Source organism: Carassius carassius, chromosome 12 (genome assembly GCF_963082965.1).
Source record: "Carassius carassius chromosome 12, fCarCar2.1, whole genome shotgun sequence".
Taxonomy (NCBI): Eukaryota; Metazoa; Chordata; class Actinopteri; order Cypriniformes; family Cyprinidae; genus Carassius; species Carassius carassius.
This window is the reverse complement of record NC_081766.1, coordinates 8,017,905-8,039,801: the sequence shown is the minus strand read 5'-3', so window position 1 is coordinate 8,039,801 and position 21,897 is coordinate 8,017,905. Positions and strand designations below refer to the sequence as shown.

Genomic DNA, 21,897 nt, shown 5'->3' with positions numbered 1-21,897 from the left:
CCAAAAGAACCGGTTCACGGAAAAGAACCGAACTTCCCATCACTACTGGTGATCCGAAAACAGATGTAACCGGTTCTTGACTCGAGAACGAGTTAATCTTTCTGTAGAAGAGGAAGCCCAGCTGCGCCCTCTGCTGGACGTTATTATTATTTGTTCTTTTAACAATCATACAGGATGAGCCTGATCATGCCCTGATCACGTGAATGGACAGCCAATCAGAACAGTGCACAGAACTTTTTAGTTTGTTTAGTTCAATCATAGAGAGGTGGTTCGTGTGTTGTTTCCTCCTAATTCCTGCTAGAGTTGTGTGCGTCAATGATTAAAAGTAAGTGTTTGTTCATTCTGTTTATTGCTGTAGCCTACTGCTGATTAAGATTATTTGCCGAGTTGTTTATATACAAGATTAAGCAGATGCGCGGAAGACCCGCGGCTCCGCACCAGCGAATGTTAGTGTAAACATAAGCGATTTAAATCTAATATGTATATTCAAAATCGTCTAATGTGAACCTGTTAATGCTATTATGTGATATTTCTGCCTAATTCAAATAATAGTTAGTTGTGAGAGTGCTTAATCTGTTAAATCTATACTTAATATTTTCCTATGAATACATAGGCCGTGTATTTGGTATTTGGTTTATTAAGCTTACAAGTTTAAGGATTCCCATTATTTAGATACTGTATAACAGTGCTGTGTACAGCTTTACATATGTTAATTTACATGTGGTAATGTTATCCTGTTTATTCTAGACTCATTTAATTTATGTGATTTTATTTCTCCTTTCCTTTGTTTAGACCACACACACACACATGAAAACAACACTTGTGCACATGCTAAAGACCATACCAATGTAACCAGTAAACTTGAAGAACATTAAAGTCATTTAAATGGGGTTCCTGTCTCCGTGTCCTTACCGACACACCATGGCGATGACCACATCTACCTAAGAACCAGTCAAGCTTCATTACATTAATGGTCCTTCGAGCCGGATCCAGGTCGTTACCATGGCAACCCCAAAGTCTGAAATGTCGAAGTCTGCCCCTCCCTCATCCCGACGTCCACGCAGAGTAATCCAGAGACCTGTCTACCTAGATGACTATGTGGTCGACTATGCTGGGAACCCATCAGGGCAGGCTGTTAGACCAAAAGAGAATGCAATGGTGACTTCAACCCCTATCTCCTCTCAGCACCCATTCGGAACAGCTGGTTCATCAGAAGACTTCATGCTGCAGATAATGGAGATTACAAAGCAACAGAGTGAGACTGCTAGGCGTCAAACAGAACTCTTGGAGAAAGTCCTGCTACACAGTACTCCTCAAGCATCTGCCCACTCCTCACGAGCATCATCCCGGCATCAGACACCTAGAACCCAGATCCTGAAATCAGTGGAGAAGGGGCAGTTAAAATCTGATGCTAGCCCTGATGATGTCAGTTCAGACCGTCATCCTTGGCCACAGCCTGCCAAAACCCAACCCCCTTTCATTGAGGAGCTTTCACAAGTACTGAGGAAAACCCAAATCAGAGACACTCATTTCCAGTCACCACCTCCTGTAAGCAGAGAGACTACCCTGTCTGAACATCGGTATGCCTCACCATGCCGCAGCCCCTCGTCAGACCCAACCAGAACCCAAGTGTGCCACAGAGAAGAACCCTGGATTAAACCATTGCCTCCTCTCCCTGAGCAGAGACCGAGCCAAAATACCCAGCTTCCTTTATATCAAGTAGCACCCCCAGAGGCTTATCCAGCGCACAGTCAGTTTGCATCAGAAACTGAGCCAATACCAAGAACTTTGTACCCAGTTACAACATCTCAGCTTAGGGCTGATGCTGTACCATACAGCCCCCATCCCTCCTGGCTTTCAACAGTAGAAGGCCCTACCTTCCCAGATTTCACTAAAGAGGACAGAGCCCAGTACGTGGAACTTAGGATCACTTTAGACAACCTGCTCCACCCACAGTTACCAGAACATTATAAGTACTCCATCCTTCTTAAGCATGTGAAGGTGCCAAATGCTCACAGGCTGGTGTTGGCACATGCAGAGTCAGTCATGCCCTACACTAATGCAGTACAAGCCCTTGACAGAAGGTATGGTCGGCCCTACCAGTTCGTGCTGAAGGAAATAGAGATTTTGGAGAGCCTGCCACCTATCCGTGTCGGTGACGAGCAGGCATTCGATGACTTTTCTCTCAGAGTACAAGCAATAGTCGGCATGCTCAAAGCCCTAAAGGCGGATGGTATTGAAGAACTGCACAGTGGGTCAAATGTGAAACGCCTTCTGAACCGTCTTCCTCGTTCACAACAAACCCAATTCAGGAGGCATCACCTCAAGAGGAATCCAGATAAGACTAAGTTCTCCCTCCTCGAATTTGCAGATTGGCTGCAGCTAGAAGCCAACTGCATGGAATTTGACCCAACTGATGGGACAAAAGCCACAAAGCGAGATCAAAGGGCAGCAATTTGGGGACAAAGCAAACAAACTACCATACTGCATGGTGTGGAACAAAGACGGGTCATGGAACCACTAACCAAACCCAAGGCTGTTCATCCCAAAGTACTTACTAAGCCCAAAGCCATCTGTCCATACTGTAGTGCAGAACATTACCTCAGCCAGTGTACAGTATTTACAGCATTAACCAAAGAGCGAATGGTTGGCTGGATCAAAGACAATAAACGGTGCTGGAAATGTGCACGCTCCCACATGGCCAAAGACTGTGACCTAAAGAGGCCTTGCCACCTTTGCCAAGCCAAACACCTCTCCATACTCCATGACATCAACCAAAGGAAAGGTGACGTTACCAGTGAGAGCAATAGCCTATATAACTCCACCACAGAAACTCTTTACTTAGACCAACCTCGTTGCGGTGGAAAAGTGTTCCTGAAAGTGGTTAAGGTTACCATCCATCACCAGCACAGAGCTTTGGACACATTTGCTGTACTTGATGATGGTTCAGAGCGTACAATTTTGCTCGCCACAGCTGCACAACACCTCGGCTTAAAGGGCAGACCAGAGCAACTGAATTTACGGACAGTGCATCAAGACATCAAGACACTGCATGGCACTTCCGTGAACTTCAGCTTATCCACCCCAAGCAACCCCGCGAAAAGGTTCAACATTCAGGGGGCATTTACAGCTGATCAATTCGGACTAGCAGAATACACCTACCCAGTAAGTACCCTGCAGGAAAGGTACAGACACCTCAGAGGGATACCAATACCACCTCTGGTCAAAGCTTGTCCCCTACTGCTTATTGGTTCAGATCACGCTGAGTTCATCACCCCAATTGAACCAGTGCGATTGGGTCCACCTGGGGGTCCAGCCGCTGTCAGAACTCGTCTTGGCTGGACCTTGCAAGGCCCCTCCAAACATCTGCAGGATCAACTCCCAGTCTCGCAGTGTTTGTTCACGTCTAACTGCCCCCAGTCTGCAGAATTATTTAGTCAAGTTGAAAGGTTATGGCAGATGGACACCCTGCCTTATCGCAGTGAAAAGATGGTCATAAGATCACAACAAGACCAAGAGGCAGTGAACATGCTGGAGGCACAGACAGTGCGAGTGCAAGTGGATGGAGTTGAACGATATGCCACCCCACTTTTGAGAGTTAAAACCATGCCTCTGTTACATGCTCCAAAGGATGCTGTGATGGGCCACCTCCGTAACATGGAACGTCGGTTAGCTAAGGACCCATCATTAGCTAACAAGTACCAAGAAGAGATCCAAAAACTGGAAGAAGCGGGTTACGCCACTAAAATTCCACCTCAAGAAGCAGCCCTGTCTACAGAATCATGGTATCTGCCCCACCACATTGTGACCCACAACGGGAAACACAGAGTGGTGTTCAACTGCTCATACACCTACAATGGGGAAAATCTAAACAAGCAGCTGTTACCTGGACCTACTCTGGGCCCCTCTCTCCTTGGAGTGTTAATCCGCTTTAGAGAACATCGAGTAGCCATCAGTGGAGATATAAAAGGGATGTTCCACCAGGTCCGTCTGCTCCCCAAAGATAAACCCCTTCTAAGGTTCTTGTGGCGGGACCTAAAGCCTGGGAACCCACCTGACGTGTACGAGTGGCAGGTCCTTCCATTCGGCACAACCTGTAGCCCCTGTTGTGCGACATTTGCAGTACAGCGACATGTTTTCACCCAATGCCAGCAGGGTGATAAGATACGACAGTCAATTGAACGCTGCTTTTATGTTGACAACTGTTTACAGAGCACTGCATCCTCAGTTGAAGCCCGTGAGCTAATCGATGGATTAAGGTCCCTACTGGCTTCAGGCGGGTTTGAAATCCGTCAGTGGGCAAGCAACGAGGCCTCAGTGATTAGCCATCTCCCCAAAGAGGCTAGATCAGAGAACACTGAGTTGTGGATTTCTCGCAGTCAATCAGATCCTCAAGAAATGACCCTGGGACTAAACTGGCATTGCATACCAGACACCCTCCATTACCGCCATCGTCCGCTATCCTACTATGAGATAACAATGAGGAACATCTACCGGGTCCTCGCCAGCCAGTACGACCCCCTGGGTTACATAGTACCTTTCACAACCAGGGCTAAAATCATAGTAAGACAATTGTGGGAGAAAGAACGAGAATGGGATGACCCCCTTCTTCCTTCTGAGCTGCTGCAGGCCTGGCAAAAATGGGAATCAGAACTGGAACACTTACCACTAATCAGTATACCTCGGTGTTATGTGTCAGCCGCATTAGATGTCCCAGAGGTGGAACGAGAACTTCACATCTTCTGCGACGCCTCTGAGGCAGCCTATGGGTCAGTAGCATACCTCCGTACTGAATGCCAAGTTCAAGTTGAGCTAGCATTCATCCATGCCAGATCAAGAGTATCTCCAAAAAGGCAACAATCAATGCCTAGGCTTGAACTCTGCGCAGCTCTCACTGGAGCACAGTTAGCCAAGTTACTCCATAATGAGCTCTCACTGGAGATCAGGAACACATTCTTGTGGAGCGACTCAACAACAGTTCTCACCTGGCTGAAATCAGAGTCCTGCAGATTCAAAGTTTTTGTAGGAACCAGAGTAACTGAGATACAAGAACTTACTGAAGGGTATTGCTGGCGCTATGTAGATTCAGAAAATAACGCTGCAGACGACATTACACGTGGCAAAACCTTGCTTGAATTATCCCAACCCAATCGATGGTGTAAAGGGCCGGACTTCCTCTACCTACCACCTGAATCATGGCCAGAAAGTCCTGCCATTGGACTGAATGAGGACCCTTCTGAGCTCCGTAAAACAAAGTTTTGTGGCCTCACTTTGACTGATCCTGGATCACCACTGCCAGATGCTACCCAGTTCTCAACCTTTGAGGAACTCCTTGAAGCTACCTGCAGATCCTTACACGGGGCGGCAGGAAAAATAGGTGATCCAGGAGCACCGGAGTATCAGCAAGCTGAAACTAGTTTATTGAGGCAGGCCCAATTAGACAGTTTCCCCACAGAATATCAGGCTCTTACAACTGATAAGCCGCTCCCTTCATCCAGCCGTTTGCTCACGTTGTCACCAGAGTTGGATAAAACGACTACACTCATCCGTGTAGGAGGCCGGCTACGCCAAGCTACCCACTTGAGTTACAGTACTCTACATCCCATAGTCTTGGACCCAAAACATCCTATTACCCGACTCCTCATAAAACAATATGATACCAAACTCTGCCATCCTGGTCCAGAAAGGGTCTTTGCAGAAATGCGAAGATATTATTGGATCCTCAGAGGGAGAGAAGCAATACGTCGCCATCAACATTCCTGTGTCGAATGCCAAAGGTGGAGAGCTAGACCTAACATTCCAAAGATGGCAGAACTTCCTCCCGCCAGACTCCGTCTAAGAAAACCAGCCTTCTATTCCACAGGAGTAGATTGCTTTGGCCCATTCCTTATAAAACGAGGAAGGAGCAATGAAAAGAGGTGGGGAATAATTTTTAAGTGCATGACTACCCGCTGTGTCCACTTAGATCTACTGAGTAACATGGATACAGACTCCTTTCTGCTGGCTCTTAGGCGTATGGTTGCTCGACGTGGAACTCCTTCTGAAATCCTTTCAGATCAGGGCACCAATTTTCGAGGAGGTGAAAAAGAGCTACAGTCAGCTTTCGCTTCCATGAGTCCACATCTTCAAACCCAATTAGCTAAACAGAAGATACAGTTCCATTACAATCCTCCAAATGCCCCACATTTCGGAGGTATGTGGGAGCGAGAAGTCCGCTCAGTTAAAACTGCCCTACATACCATAGTGGGGTCTCAGATCCTTACAGAGGAGGTCCTTCGAACACTCCTTACGGAGGTTGAGGCTATACTCAATGCAAAACCACTGGGGTATGTCTCTTCTGATGTAGCGGATCCAGATCCGGTGACACCAAACTACCTGCTGATGGGGCGGCCAGATGCATCACTACCGCAAGTGATTTATCCAGAATCTGAAATCCTTAGTCGGAAAAGATGGCGACACTCACAAGTATTGGCAGATCAGTTTTGGACAAGTTTTATTAAGAATTACTTGCCCACCCTACAACCACGTCAAAAATGGATGAGTGACTGTAGCAACCTCACACCTGGGACTGTTGTGATGATAATAGACCAACAACTTCCTCGAGCTTTATGGCCTGTCGGCAAAGTAATAACCACATACCCTGGATCGGATGGCCGTGTAAGCTCCGCAAAGATTGAAGTAAAAACCAAACACTACCATCGACCAGTGTCTCGTCTCATCACACTGCCCCCCATCCCAGAGAACGACACTACAACAGACTAACAAGGAAGAAGGAAAGTACATTTGCACAGTAAATGTAGGGGCGGCTGTAGAAGAGGAAGCCCAGCTGCGCCCTCTGCTGGACGTTATTATTATTTGTTCTTTTAACAATCATACAGGATGAGCCTGATCATGCCCTGATCACGTGAATGGACAGCCAATCAGAACAGTGCACAGAACTTTTTAGTTTGTTTAGTTCAATCATAGAGAGGTGGTTCGTGTGTTGTTTCCTCCTAATTCCTGCTAGAGTTGTGTGCGTCAATGATTAAAAGTAAGTGTTTGTTCATTCTGTTTATTGCTGTAGCCTACTGCTGATTAAGATTATTTGCCGAGTTGTTTATATACAAGATTAAGCAGATGCGCGGAAGACCCGCGGCTCCGCACCAGCGAATGTTAGTGTAAACATAAGCGATTTAAATCTAATATGTATATTCAAAATCGTCTAATGTGAACCTGTTAATGCTATTATGTGATATTTCTGCCTAATTCAAATAATAGTTAGTTGTGAGAGTGATTAATCTGTTAAATCTATACTTAATATTTTCCTATGAATACATAGGCCGTGTATTTGGTATTTGGTTTATTAAGCTTACAAGTTTAAGGATTCCCATTATTTAGATACTGTATAACAGTGCTGTGTACAGCTTTACATATGTTAATTTACATGTGGTAATGTTATCCTGTTTATTCTAGACTCATTTAATTTATGTGATTTTATTTCTCCTTTCCTTTGTTTAGACCACACACACACACATGAAAACAACACTTGTGCACATGCTAAAGACCATACCAATGTAACCAGTAAACTTGAAGAACATTAAAGTCATTTAAATGGGGTTCCTGTCTCCGTGTCCTTACCGACACACCATGGCGATGACCACATCTACCTAAGAACCAGTCAAGCTTCATTACACTTTCATTCGTTATCTGGCTCGGCTCGGTATTCATCTTCAGTTCTCTCTTCACAGCAGCTCAGTCAGTGTACTGTTTGAGTAAATGAATTACTCCGGGATATTGGTTTGTTTGAACTCAGAGGGAGTGTCAGCCACATTAAAAAAGTTAACAGCTTAAGTCATTTGTGTATTAATGCGTATTGGAGACCGTTTCAAACGATTCAGTTCGATTTAGTGAACTGGTTCAAGAAGATCCGGTTCGAGTGATTCGTTCACGAACCGGATTTCACTACACTGCAGTCTTGTGAACGCGCTCACAACAGACCCGGAAGAGAAGACAATGCTGAATAAAATCGTAAAATGTATATTTTTTTAACAAAATGTATTTTTGATGCTTCAAAAAATTCTATCTGACCCTCTGATGTCACATGTTTTTATAACCTTTCTGGACATGGACAGTAGACCGTACATACATTTTCAATGGAGGGACTGAGAGTTCTCGGACTAAATCTAAAATATCTTAAACTGTGTTCCCAAGATGAACGGAGGTCTTACAGGTTTGGAACGACATGAGGGTCAGTTATTAATGACATAATTTTCATTTTTGGGTGAACTTACCCTTTAACCTCTGCAACCAAATATAGACTCATGTAAATGGTAAATGAAACTATATTGAAAACTTGAAGGAAAGCTGATGTGAAAGCAAGGACTGGCTCTCTAAACAATCATCTGTACAGTATACAGGTAAGATTTTGCTTTGGTGTGTTTTTCCTCAATGTCTCGTGGTGGTAAAAGCAGGGCACAGGAAACCTAGGAACTTCAAAAAGGCTCAAAGATCTCCCTCTGAATGTTTCTATGAAGCTTGCAGAGGTGCAGAGAACTCTCTCACTTCAGACAGACTGTCATATTCCATACTTAAAAATCAACCAGAGCATCTGATGCAGCCTCCTGCTGGCACAGCACACTATCAGCAACTATTTAAAACTAACTCTTTGTACAGAAATGCTAGTTTTAAAATCTGCACCCAAAAATAGATAGAAGACATATTTGGGTGGGTATTATGTGATATGACATTAATATGTAAAAATGTGGCATTTTTGTTCCTTAAGTTATGAAGCAGAATTTTCAGACTGGTCTTTGCCATATAATGAAACTTGGGTGTGTATTGACATAAATTTCATAACGGCTATTAATTTCTGGGTGAATTGTACCTTTGATACAAACTTATCAATATAATCAATTGAACACAGAAAATAAAATTACTTCATAATGAGTTTTTAATTATTAGTCTTTCTTGAGTTGACATCAAGCTAAAATATCAGAAAATCTTTAAAACAAGATAGAATTTACTTGAGAAGCAACACATCATATTTTTTATAGATTATATTTTGAAAGATATGTGTATTCTTACTGCACTAGATTTTTTTCACTTGTTTAATATGGTTTATTCTTGAAATATGCATATCATATTTATTACTTTTTATTACTTTATTTTTTACAATGTGCATTTTATACCATTTATAAACCCAATAATAAAGACAATGATCACTAATAAATACATGTATAATAAGTTTTAAAATACAAGTAGGCAATGTCTAGACCAAGTTTGTTTGCTGAGCTAGAGGTGAACCAGACTACAGAGCAGTTCTGTTAGACACCAATGAATCTGCTCAGGCCAAGGTTGTGTGTGTCTATGTTTGTGTACCCGAGGTCAACGAAGCACTCCGTCAGCCTTAGAGTCATTACCTTCACATCAAGAAATATGTATGTACCCCCAATTCCCTCTGAGCGAACTGAGTGGGAAAGGGCACTTTAGCAGAGGCAAATATTCCTGCTGATTGAAGGAGAATCTTACTTTGAGCTCTCCTGAAAGTCCATAGGGTGCTGAGCTTGTTGTAACAATGCAAAAATGTAGCTGTGTATCTGTAGATGAGTCTATGCAGATAAGAGAAATTTGCATTATGAAACAACTCTAAGCGCAGCAACAAACTGGGTATATATTGGCAAAATATTGTATTTTACATACTCTGTGTAGAACTTTTGGCTATCAAAGAGCCAGAGGTGGGAAGTAACGAATTACATTTACTCGCGTTACTGTAATTGAGTAGCTTTTTTGTGTACTTCTACTTTTTTAAGTATTTTTTTTAATCTGTAATTTTACTTTCACTTAAGTATATTTAGTTTGAAGTATTGTACTTCGCTACATTTTAAAACACATTAATTACTGAGTAAAAAAAAATCGCTCCCTGGAAGCTATGTCAGTAAATAATGGGCAGGAGGGCAAACTGGCGCTAAAATCACAAGAAAGATGCAGACGGACAAAACAGGCGTTAGTGGTGCAGACACCGCTGAAAACGAAACCCCGTCATATTCTGAAGTTGAACTCGAAGGAAATGAAGTGAACCCCTGCCCATATTTATACTCTATTATGCTGTGTATGCTGTGCTTGCCTAGGGAGACCAAACTAGCAGTTTATAAAATCTCGACAAGACATCAACCCCACGTAATGTAAAAAAAAAAACCAACGGTCAAATATGTACTATTGTGTATTATGTATTGTGTTAATCAGCTACATGTCGGCTGACTCGATTTTCTTCTCATACATTCCCGTAGCGTCACAGTGCATTTCCCTGAAGAAGCCGAGCGACTTCAATGGGGCTGCTTTGAACAGTTTTTTTCAGTGCTCCGAAGCTAGACGGTCATTGGATAAATGCTGCGATTATGTCCCGCCCACGGACGCTCAGCGTCTCTGGAGGTGAATGAAGACTGGGCTTCCGCGTGATGATTGGAGGATCTGTCGATCTCCTTTTGACTGACAGCGGTCTGCACCATAAGAAGTCGGTGAAGCTGTTTCACGCTCAGTCCCATGATCGCGGATTTCTCAAGTGTATTCGAAAGACAAACTTCGGCAATATTTCTTGATATTTGTAAAATGCAGAACCACCACAAAATTGAATTGGTAACTAAGACAGATTAAAAATGTGCGCGCGCACACACACACACACACACACACACTATAGCCATCTAGTGGTTAAAGTGATTTATTACAATTTTTAAACTGAATTTCCCCAAAAATGGGCAAAAATCTTACATTAAACCTTATAAAATTATCCATGGTATCCCCATGTATGAAAGTTAGAAATCTGGGTCTTTTATGAAGTGAATTTTACCTGAAATGCTTTTTTCTTTTTTTGTAAAAAAAAAAAAAGCCTATTTAAATAAATATTTATTTATAGAAATGTAAAAGATTTAAATCCTCCAAAAACTGTACAAAGTTTAGTAAAAACATAAATGAACAGAGTAAAATTATATTTGTAAAAAATTTAAATATTTTACTATTACAAAATGAAATGTTATTGTCTGGGGTCAAAAAGACCCCGAGTGTCACTACAAATGAAAACCATCAGAGGGTTATAATGTAGGCCGAAAATGAGCTTCCCCTCTTTGAAAGACCAGCAGCCGCCACTGATATATATATATATATATATATATATATATATATATATATATATATATATATATATATATATATATATATATATATATATATTTATATATTTATATTTATATTTATTAAATATATATTTATATTTATATATATATATTTATATATATATATATATATATATTTTTTTTTTTTTACAACAGGACAGCAAACTAAGAGACTTGCGTTTTAGACACCATATTGCCGTATTTCTACAACAAAAATTTATTCCAAACACAGCCACCAAAACAAAATTTTGCATCTCTGAGCAACATGACAGTGTTTCGTTCCTGAATGAATCAACCGTTTAAATGATTTGGTTCAATCGCAATGACTCACTTATTAACAGTGACTTGCTGACACATACTGGCCATTTTAATTTCACATTTAAAGTATCTTTTGATTTTTTTTTTTTTTTTATAATTAAGTTTTTATAATTTCAAATGAGCATTCAACATTTTATGTCTGGCATATCAAAACATTATTCATGCATTTGTAACTGCAGGTTAAATGCATTCTTGTCCTGCACTAAACAGTGTGTAAATACATCTAAATGCCACGTCCGATGAAGCTTTTGCATTTCCTCTGTATTGAAAAGATGAGTTTGTTGATACTGATTTGCCTGGTAACAGCCCAAATGTTTTATTATTCTAAATAACTGATTCCTTTAATTAAAAACAACTAGTTTGAGATTAATAGACCTATCCCAGGGGTGTCAAACTCAGTTCCTGGAGGGCCGTAGCCCTGCAGAGTTTAGTTTTAACCCTGCTCCAGCACACATATCATGTAGTTTTCAAATAAACCTAAATGATTAGATTAGCTGGATCAGGTGTGTTTAATTAGGGTTATATCTAAACTGTGCAGGACTGTGGCCCTCCAGGAACTGAGTTTGACACCCTTGGCCTGTCCCATTTTTGACTCCCTCCCACTGTTAAAATGTAACTAAGTAATTTTTACTCTGAGTAAATTTTAAATGAGCTACTTTTTACTTTTACTTGAGTTGATTTTTTAGACTGGTACTTTTACTTGTACTTAAGTAAAATTTCATTAATGTAATGGTACTTTTACTTGAGTAGAATATTTTTGTACTCTTTCCACCTCTGCAAAGAGCTTCATTTACTCTGGGAGATATATAAAACATTTATTAAATGGATATTCAAGATAAATTTGCTGGCGATATAAACATTTTTCAAGACTGTTTCATGTTTTTTTCAAAACAAACTATTTTTATTAAACTGATTAATAACTTTTATTCAAGATTCATTTGAGTACTGAATCAGTATTTTGTATGACACTATCAGAAGGTCTTATAATTTTTTTGTTCTCATTAAATCAACAGCAGTATGAAAAACTACAAATAATATTTAATCTTTTTAGTGAGTGTTTGTTTAATTTATTTATTTAATCTTACACTATTTTTAACTGATTGGGTTTGGTAAGATTTACATGTTTTTAAAAGTCTCTTATGCTCAAAAAGGCTGCATTTATTTGATTAAAAAAACAGTAAAAAACAATAAAATTGTGAAATATTATTACAAATTAAAACAAAAGTTTGTATTTTATATATATTTTAAAATGTATTTTAGTTTTTTGTTTTTTTATTCCTGTGACGCAATGCTGTTTTTTTAGCATCATTACTCTAGTCTTCAGTGTCACGTGATCACAATCACAGTTCGTTTTGTTCATCGTCATGTTTCGGGGTGTGGGAATGTCGCCACAATAACAGACCAGTGTGTAAAACTCTGTAAAAATAAGACATATTTTAAAGATTCTATGCCACAAACTTGAAATATTTCACATACTTTTGAAAAGCCAGCATTTAGTTGATCCTGATAAATGCTCGTCGGCGAAGTTGTAAACATGACCGCTTTCTTCTTTCGTGAGGGGGTTTGGCGTCACGTCATCTTTGTTTCCAGGCGAAATGTTAAAGAACGCGACATGCACATCTACCGGAAATCTTGTATAATTTAACCAATCCAACGACAACTTCAAAACTCCTGAAGTGTTTCCACTTTTGTGTGCCGTATGCATCAGACATTTAGCCAACAGTCTGTGGGCGTGACATCTTAGGCTGAGACTAGCAGGTGGCAGCCTATGATGTCACAATTGGTGCGGCTGAGAGTATAAAAGAGCACCAGTGATATATGTCATCCACTTCTTGTCTTTAGGAGACCATTTGTTTGCACATGAGTTAGGAGTGTGGGTTTTGAACCTGAGGGAGCAGAATGCTTAAAGTGTTGCACTTAAATATATTTTAATGTTACAAAATAAAACACAGCAAAGAACATATTTTCATTCATTCTAAAATGTAGCATTACATAACTTTGTTGTCTGCGACAAACAGTTGTTCTGCCATGGTACAAGTCCTTGTGGAGATTGAAAGAATGCCATCATCTGCTGTTCCATTGTCGTCTATTTTTTGTAGTTTTAAATAAATGATCTGTTCTTTGATATTTAATTGCTGCCTTAATGGCTGTTGCTTCTCCGAAAAGCTGCTGCTTTTTCAGCTTTTGTGGTGGTCTGTGGGTTACTCAAGCATCCTGCCCGTGGACACTGCAGACTAGCGGTTTGCATGTGTGCTGCACGTCGACGCAGAAGTATAAATGAAAACCGATGTACATCCTACAGCGTAGAGGCGTATAAATCAACCTTAAGCGTGGGGGTTGTAGGCTGAGCACGGATGACCAGATGTCTGCTAGGACATAATTTTGTAGGTTGTAGGCTCTCTGTGAGCCTCCTTGCAAGGTATCTAATACACAGAGGCGGACAGAGTACACAGCTTTATTACTTGAGTAAAAGTACTGTATAGATACCCCTTGCTAAATTTTACTCAAGTACAAGTAAAAGTACTACAGTCAGATGTCTACTTAAGTAAAAGTACTGAAGTAGACTACTTCTTTTTAAAAGTACTTGAATATCAAGAGTACAAGAGTACATTTTCTAAATATTGCATTACTACTGCCACAGTGCTTACATTTATGTACAGAAACATCCTACATGGAGTTATGCAGTGTTGGGGAATAACTAGTTACATGTAACGGCGTTATGTAATTTAATTACAAAATTATTGTAACTGTAATTAGTTACAGTTACTACGAAAAAATGAGTAATTAAATTACAGTTACTTATGAAATTTTTAACGATTACAAAGGGGATTACATTTGAATATTTACACACATCCACAACTGATTTATTTCCCAAATTGCACCGACTATTCTGAGACATACCGCCCTAATAATTTCCGGGATGCGGAAATACAGTCTGGTTTGTAGAATTCAGTCATAAAAACGGAATTCCTAACGCGGACGGAATATGGCACATTTTGGATGACTAAATCAAAAATAGGTCAGTACACTTGAATCAAAACATGACATGGACTAGTGTCTGTGAATAGTAAGCCCCAAAATTGCAATATATGACTTGCACATTCTGCGCATCTGTAGAAATCAGGCGCGGACTGGACACCGGGAGAACCGGGACAATTCCCGGTGGCCTGGCAGCCGATTTTGCCCCACTATTTAATATCATTATTGTATAATTGCCTGCCAAATGTACTAAAGCGATCATTTGCGAATCCGCCATTTGATTTCTAATAAATCATGAATTGTTAGTCATGACTCGCGCGCTCTCCGCGCCTCCGCCAAACGGTTTGGATCAGACTCAGAGTAATCAATGCGAGAGAGAGAGAGAGAGAGAGAGAGAGAGAGAGAGAGAGAGAGAGAGAGAGAGAGAGAGAGAGAGAGAGAGAGAGAGAGAGAGAGAGAGAGAGAGAGAGAGAGAGAGAGAGAGAGAGAGAGAGAGAGAGAGAGAGAAAGAGAGAAAGAGAGAAAGAGAGAGAATAGAGTTGACTGCTGGAGCAGAGAAGCAGAACTCCTGTTCAGGGTTTCAGGTCAGTTTCATCTGTAAAGATGCTTTTTTTTCTTTGTTTTTTGTTTTTTATTTAATCAAGCAGCAGCACGTTGCTCATCACTCATCACTCAAAATACTATAAAGGACATCATTATTATCTGTTGTAATGTTACAGTAGTAATTTAGCTGAAAAATAATCAGATTTTTTTTTATAGGTTTAGGGGGAGCTACGACAGACAACAACACAACCCTTACGAAAATTAACATTTTAATATTTAACTATAAATCCAGAGAAAATGGTTAATATTGTTTAACTGTGATAACCAAAAATGTAAAATTATTTTGCAAATGTATTTATTTAAAAATAAATACAAATCCATTTGCAAAAAAAAATAAAAAATGAAACACGGTTATTTTACTTTTATATAGGCTAATAACAGCATGGTTAATATTTGTAAGGGAAAAATATGACTCGTGTACAGTATTAGGATTTTTCTATAAAGATATTGTAGTATTGTAGAGTATTGTATTGTAAAGTATAGTTTTGTTAAATCTTGAGTATTAAAGTCATGAGAGAGATGGATAACAGGGCAAAATAAAGAGACTGAAGAGAAAAATGGAAGTGAAGGTGCAGTTCAGGAGATAACTTTTAATTATTTTGCATGTCCCCAAATTAAAGATTTAAAATAGGTAAAAAATAGTTTTCTCCATGAATTTGTTTGTATGAGTTTGAATTGTCCAGTCTGAATTTTTTTCCCAGTCCGTCCCTCCTGTAAATTAAAGACATGGTTTCATTTACTACACATAGGCCTATACTAAAGCTCGCAGTGTTTTCAACCTCTGCCGCCTCAATATAGGAGTACACGAGCACATAAACATAATTTCTAGAACTGCTCTGTGTCACTTCATGTGCATTTTACTTATTTTGAGAAAACTATAATCATATACAAAGAGACAGCACTTAAAAAATAAAACACCAATGTTTCAGGAGTTTATTACACAGAATACGTCACATGCTTATTAGATAACTGTATTTAAGTTGATGTATATGATTTTATTTATTATTCTTTAATTTTCACAAATTTAGAAAAGTAATCAAAAAGTACTCAAAAGTAATTAGTTACATCACTTTAATAAAGTAATTGAAAAAGTTACACTACTATTACATTTTAAACAGGGTAACTTGTAATCTGTAACCTATTACATTTCCAAAGTAACCTTCCCAAAACTGGAGTTATGAAAAATGATAATGTTAATACCTTGGAGTTTGTAAATGGAATTGAATGTAAAATCAAGTCATTTTCATCTTTTTACTATGTTTCTTTATTTAACATTTGTCACTTGCCCACAAGGCAACAGCACAATGGCAACGCTCTGACAAACCTCTGTTAGAGTTTTAATTTGCACCCACATTTGAACCTGACTGTGTTAAACACACCGCATACTCAAGAAATTAAAGCAAATGCTCAGCTTACATTAATGTGTATTATCAGAAAAGAAAATTTAGCAATTGTGTATACATGTGAGTTTCTATGTTTTTGATTTTTTTTTTTTCAAATCAATAAACCTAAACCAGCAAAGAAGGCAATATAGCAATGTTCTGACACAACTCTGAACCTGACCGTGTTATACATGCAGCATAAAAGAGAAAATAATAATGATTAAAGAAAATCAGCTAATCAGCTGTGTTTAGGTCAGCGTACAAAGAAGGAAAAAAATTATTCAGCTCATATGAGTGACAGTATTGTGTGTGTGTGTGTGTGTGTGTGTACGTACTGTCATGAAGTCTTTGGCGGAAAGCTGAATGTGATTGCTGATAGGCTGTCCCAATCATTGGCACCTGCACAATCCAATCACGTTTGAGAGGGAAACAACTGAGATTTTTTTATTTTTTCCTTTTTTTCCATCCACATGGAGACACGTTTCTGTTAATATGCACAATTTTTTTATCAGACAGTCGTTCTGCCGTTTTGCGTTTTCGTCTGGACGGCGAATCTGTATATTTTCTGAAACGATGACGTCATCAGCCCACGTCTCGCCCCTAATCAGACACCGCTACGTCAAGTAACAGCAACAAAAACATGAACAAACTGAACAATTGTCTTTTTATTAACTAACACTAACACAGATTAATAAATGTATTGTTCCATGTTCGTTTGTGTACCACGCGCAAGGTTTATGAGCATAGTCCATGTCTTCTTCTCCATTTTAAGTGTATCTCTGTGTCAGAATTACAGCGCCACATGCTGGTTTGGCATGTATACTACATCGTTTTGTGGTTTCGTGTGGACGCGGATTTTTCTTGAGACGAGGGAAAAAAAGATCGGATTGGGGTAAACTCCATCTCTGTGTGGACGGGCCGAAGAAGTAACGGGTACTTAAGGCGGGCGTACACGGTGCGTTTTTTGCTGTCGTACGAGTTCGCATGCGATTTTTTTCAATCGTGTGGAAATCGCGTATGTTCGTATGGTCGCGGCTCGTATCATTTGCGATGAATTACGAGCCGAGCAGAGTGGCTTACGGGCACTTCCCGACCTCCCGATCATTTTTAAACATGTCTAAAAAGTCCTTGAGCTATCGGTTTGAATTCGTGACATGTGCGCGGTTGAACGAGCCGATTTGTTGATTTATCTGAAGTTGACCAATCACGAACTAGGAAAACCACAGAAGAAGAAAGACGAAGACGGCAGTGCCACGGCGAATGTGGACTATTGACCAGGAGGATAAACTCGCTGAAGTCTGACAGGAACAGCGAGCGCTGTATGATGTTTCTAACAACGTGTACCAATGCCTTTTTAGTTCTCTCTCTCTCACACACACACGCATATGTAGTTTACTGGGACTCTCCATAGACGTAACGGTATTCTATACTCTATATCCCCATACACTACCTCTATCCATCACGGAAAATGCATGTTTAAAATTTCTATTAAACACTGTATAGTATTTTTTTAAGCCATTTGGTTTACGAGGGCACAGGAATTGTCCTCACAAACCATGTTTACATTGTAATACCTATTTCAGATATTTATAAACCATATACAAGAACACACACACACACACAGGGTGACCAAACGTCCCGGTTTCCGATTGCTGAAAAATAATCTGTACGTGTAGGAAACAGTCACGGCTCGTATCAATATTTTATATGCAGTTATGAGAGAGGGAGAGCAGTTATATTAGGTGCGTTCCACTTGAAGCAGCGCTGCACAGAATGATCACCTGTATGACATCAAAGTACCGCGAGAGCAATTCGAATGCATTGGATATGTGTGCTGTCTTATCGCTCTCGCGGTACTTTAATGTCATACAGTGATCCTTCTGTGCGTGCAGCGGTGCTTCAAGTCGAACGCGTCTATCAACTTCGTGCGATTGCTTCTGGAATTCGCAGGTTGTAAAATCGTGTCGTATATCATCTCGTCCGTACGATTTTCATATAAACTCACTCGTGCCGTGTGCGTGGACATACGATCTTCTGTTATGGATGGAAATTTACAATATTTACCTCTCAAATTTACTTGAGTAAAGTCATGAGTACTCCCTTAAAAATGATACTCGAGTAAAGTACAGATCCCTCAAAATTGTACTTTACTCAAGTAAATGTACAGTACTCCTTTACTGTCCGGTCTGCTAATACATTTGGTGTAGTTAGGCCACCTCTGCTTTTAGAGAGTCATCATGCTGAGGCCTCCGCTCCTAGAGCTTTGTCATCTACTCCAAGCACCTTTAGACCTCCTCTCTCTACAGAGAGTTATCTTCTTTGAGGCCTTGACTTACCAGAGCTCTGCTAGAACAGTACCTGTGAGTTGTAGGCTCTCTGTGAGTCTCCTTACAAGATGTCTTGAGCATGGCCTATAGTTTGGCTTCTTCTCGTTTTAGAGAGTTGTCATGCTGAGTAATACAATTTATCTAAAGGTCTGATTTGTACTTCCAGGAGTGTAAAAACTGTGGTATTAAGGGAACATCCCAAGTTAGTCTCTTGTTACTGTACTTGACATGATTTATGCCACTATTTGTCCCATTGATTGCCCATATAACCTTCTTGAGCTTGGTGTGTGTACAGTTTAAAGCTGTGAAATCCTCCCTCCAGATCTCCTGACTGGCTGACTCCTGACTCAGCAATCCTCCCATTTGGTCCACCGTAAGTCAGTGTTTCTTCAAAGTTAATTCAATATAATTGAAATGTGCAGCTGATTTATTTTTCTTTATGCACCTAATTATCAACCCCAAGAATGTTTGCAAGTAAATGTAAATACATTTAGTGCCTGTTTAAACTGGTTTGTGGCTGAAATACTTTGCACAAGAGTAAATTCGCCTTAAGTGAATTCGCCTTAAGCATCTAATGTCTACAACAAGCACACCCAAACTGGTTTATTCTGCCTATCGTTGCCTGAAACTTTAAGTTCAGATGAACTGACTTGTGTTTTATTTCTGAAGAAATCGCTGTCATTTGTTCAGAGTGACATCTGAAAGTGTCGAATCCGAAGAGGTGCATGTCTGATCTTTTTAATATACTGCCAACAAGTATATTCAGATTGATTTGTTGCTTGTGGTATCAAGCCCTTTTTTTTCGTGATAAGGAAACACATCTTATGAGAAACAAATCATTTTAAAAGCCGAAACACAGGTTGTATCAAAATGCTGACATAAAAGAGGGCTGATTTACTGCGGTGTTGATTCGTTTATGGTTCTGTTCATCACTGGCAAATGGCTTGGTTAACTGTGCTCGGTTAACCTGTTTTAAAGCTGTCCTGTCCTGTGGTTTGTAATATGCATGCTAATAAGCAACTAGTTACAGTAATGGTGAGAATTGGTCCTTAAACTAAAGTGTCACCTATTTTTCAGTTACTAAAGGATAAAAATGCAGTTATTGGCTACTTCTTATTGGATCTATGAGCTCTTGAAGGGGTCATATGATGCTTTTTTAAAGATCATTATTTTGTGTATTTGGTATAATAGAATATGTTGACATGCTTTAATGTTTAAAAAACAAAATATTTTTTAAATACTGTATTTACTATATTTATATTTTATAAATTTATATTAATGTATTTAAATACTGTACATTATTGTAGGTCCTCTATGCCCAGCCTACCTCAAACGAGTGATTTTCTACAAAGTCCCTCCTTCTGACAAGCGCAGACTGCTCTGATTGGCCAACTGACCCAGTGCATTGTGATTGGCCGAACACAGCAAGCACTTGTTGGAAATGTAACGCCCCTTTCCATAATAGTGAGCTTCATCTTTCAAAATAAATGTAAAGACAGTTAATACTATACTTAGATTTACCATCAGTTCAAGCCTGAAAAGGGAACAGAGTCATGTGACAGACACAGTGATGAAGCTCCTATGTATTTGCAGTACACAAGCCACCGATGGTTAAGACAGCTGACTGTGTGACCGTCTCTCTCTTTCTCCTCGCTCTCAAATGCACGCACAAACGTAACACACCGCGCAAAACTCCACATTTAATTGAACATAACTAAACTAATAACAAAGCATACTTACAGTAGCTGATTCAGAAGCGCCAGATTGTCATAGCAAAGTCAGAATTACCTCCTCTTCTAGGTTCACCATACGATCATCCATAAAATGCATTGCTGTTCTGTTGTAAGTAATCTTAAAGTTTCCTAAATGCATTTACTTTCGGAAGTTCTTTTTGCCCATTTAGTGTATACCAGGCAAAAATCATGCATCTGATCAATGTTTCTTTAGACAAAAATAAATAAATAATGACACTGGGACATTTTCATTAATAAAAGCACAGTCATATCCAGCTTGAGAGGTTAATAATGTCTGAAATGCTTATATTGTGTGCGATTACACATATTGTTTACTTGATAATCATGTTTCATTGATTCATGAATATTCACTGCAGGGATAAGTAATTATCACAAATGACTCACAGATGCCATTGATAAAAATTTCACAAGAGGGTTATTAGGAAATGATGTGATGTGTACAATATAATGGCAGTGTCTCAAATACATGTTGAAACACACTCTGACCTTTTGAAAGACACCTCTTCTTTGAGTTTGAGATTATTGCTCTCTTATTAATATTCCATTGCCTGCACGCAATGTGGTTTTATTTAAATGATCAGCTTTTCAATTAAGTTAGAATGTTTAGCTGTTACTTCACAGTCTAGTCACAAAGTGCTAACGCCACATTCGCTTCACACATCATGACTGTTTCTCCGACAGCCATTAAAATCAGGACACTTCTGCCTGACTAAGATAACAAGTGGAGTTTGTGTGGAAAGGCTGATTGTGTGTGTGTGTGTGTTCCCAACAAATGCATAATTTGCTGTGTCTCGCTCAGAAACAGAGATTAGGCCACATCAGTCGCCCCGTGCCGCTGGTGGGGGAGGTTCTGCTGTGCTATAAACCAGTTCCCTGATCTTAAGTGCAGAGTTCAGCAGTTCTTCAGAGCAGCAAAACAGACAAGTGAGCTTAAATATTCATTGCTCATAACTACAACTGTGTCTCCTGATATGATTCCATAGCATAAGAGGGAAGGAGTTAAACATTAAATCATGAATTGTGTTGGTTAATGAGAGTCAAGCTAGACAAGAATTCATTCACTTTTCATTTTTCTATTTGTCAACATCTTCCAATAGTCCACAGAGCCTAAAAAGTAAGTTATATACACTAACAACAAAAGTTTGGGGTCGTGAGGATTATTGTGTGTGTGTGTGTGTGTGTGTGTGTGTGTGTGTGTGTGTGTGTGTGTGTGTGTGTGTGTGTGTGTGTGTGTGTGTGTGTGTGTGTGTGTGTGTGTGTGTGTGTGTGTGTGTGTGTGTGTGTGAAGAATGTTGGTAACCAAACATTTTTAAGACTTCCAAAGTATCTTTTATCCAAACTATGGGACTCGAAACAGTTTGGTTACTAACATTTTTTTAAATATCTTCTT

At 39.6% G+C, this 21,897-nt stretch overlaps 1 long non-coding RNA gene across 1 annotated transcript in view; it reads right to left on the bottom strand.

Annotated features, from left to right (window-relative positions):
* Positions 1 to 21,897, bottom strand: part of LOC132154146 (uncharacterized) — an 81,334-nt gene that overhangs the window by 13,762 nt on the left and 45,675 nt on the right. The window lies entirely within an intron of this gene.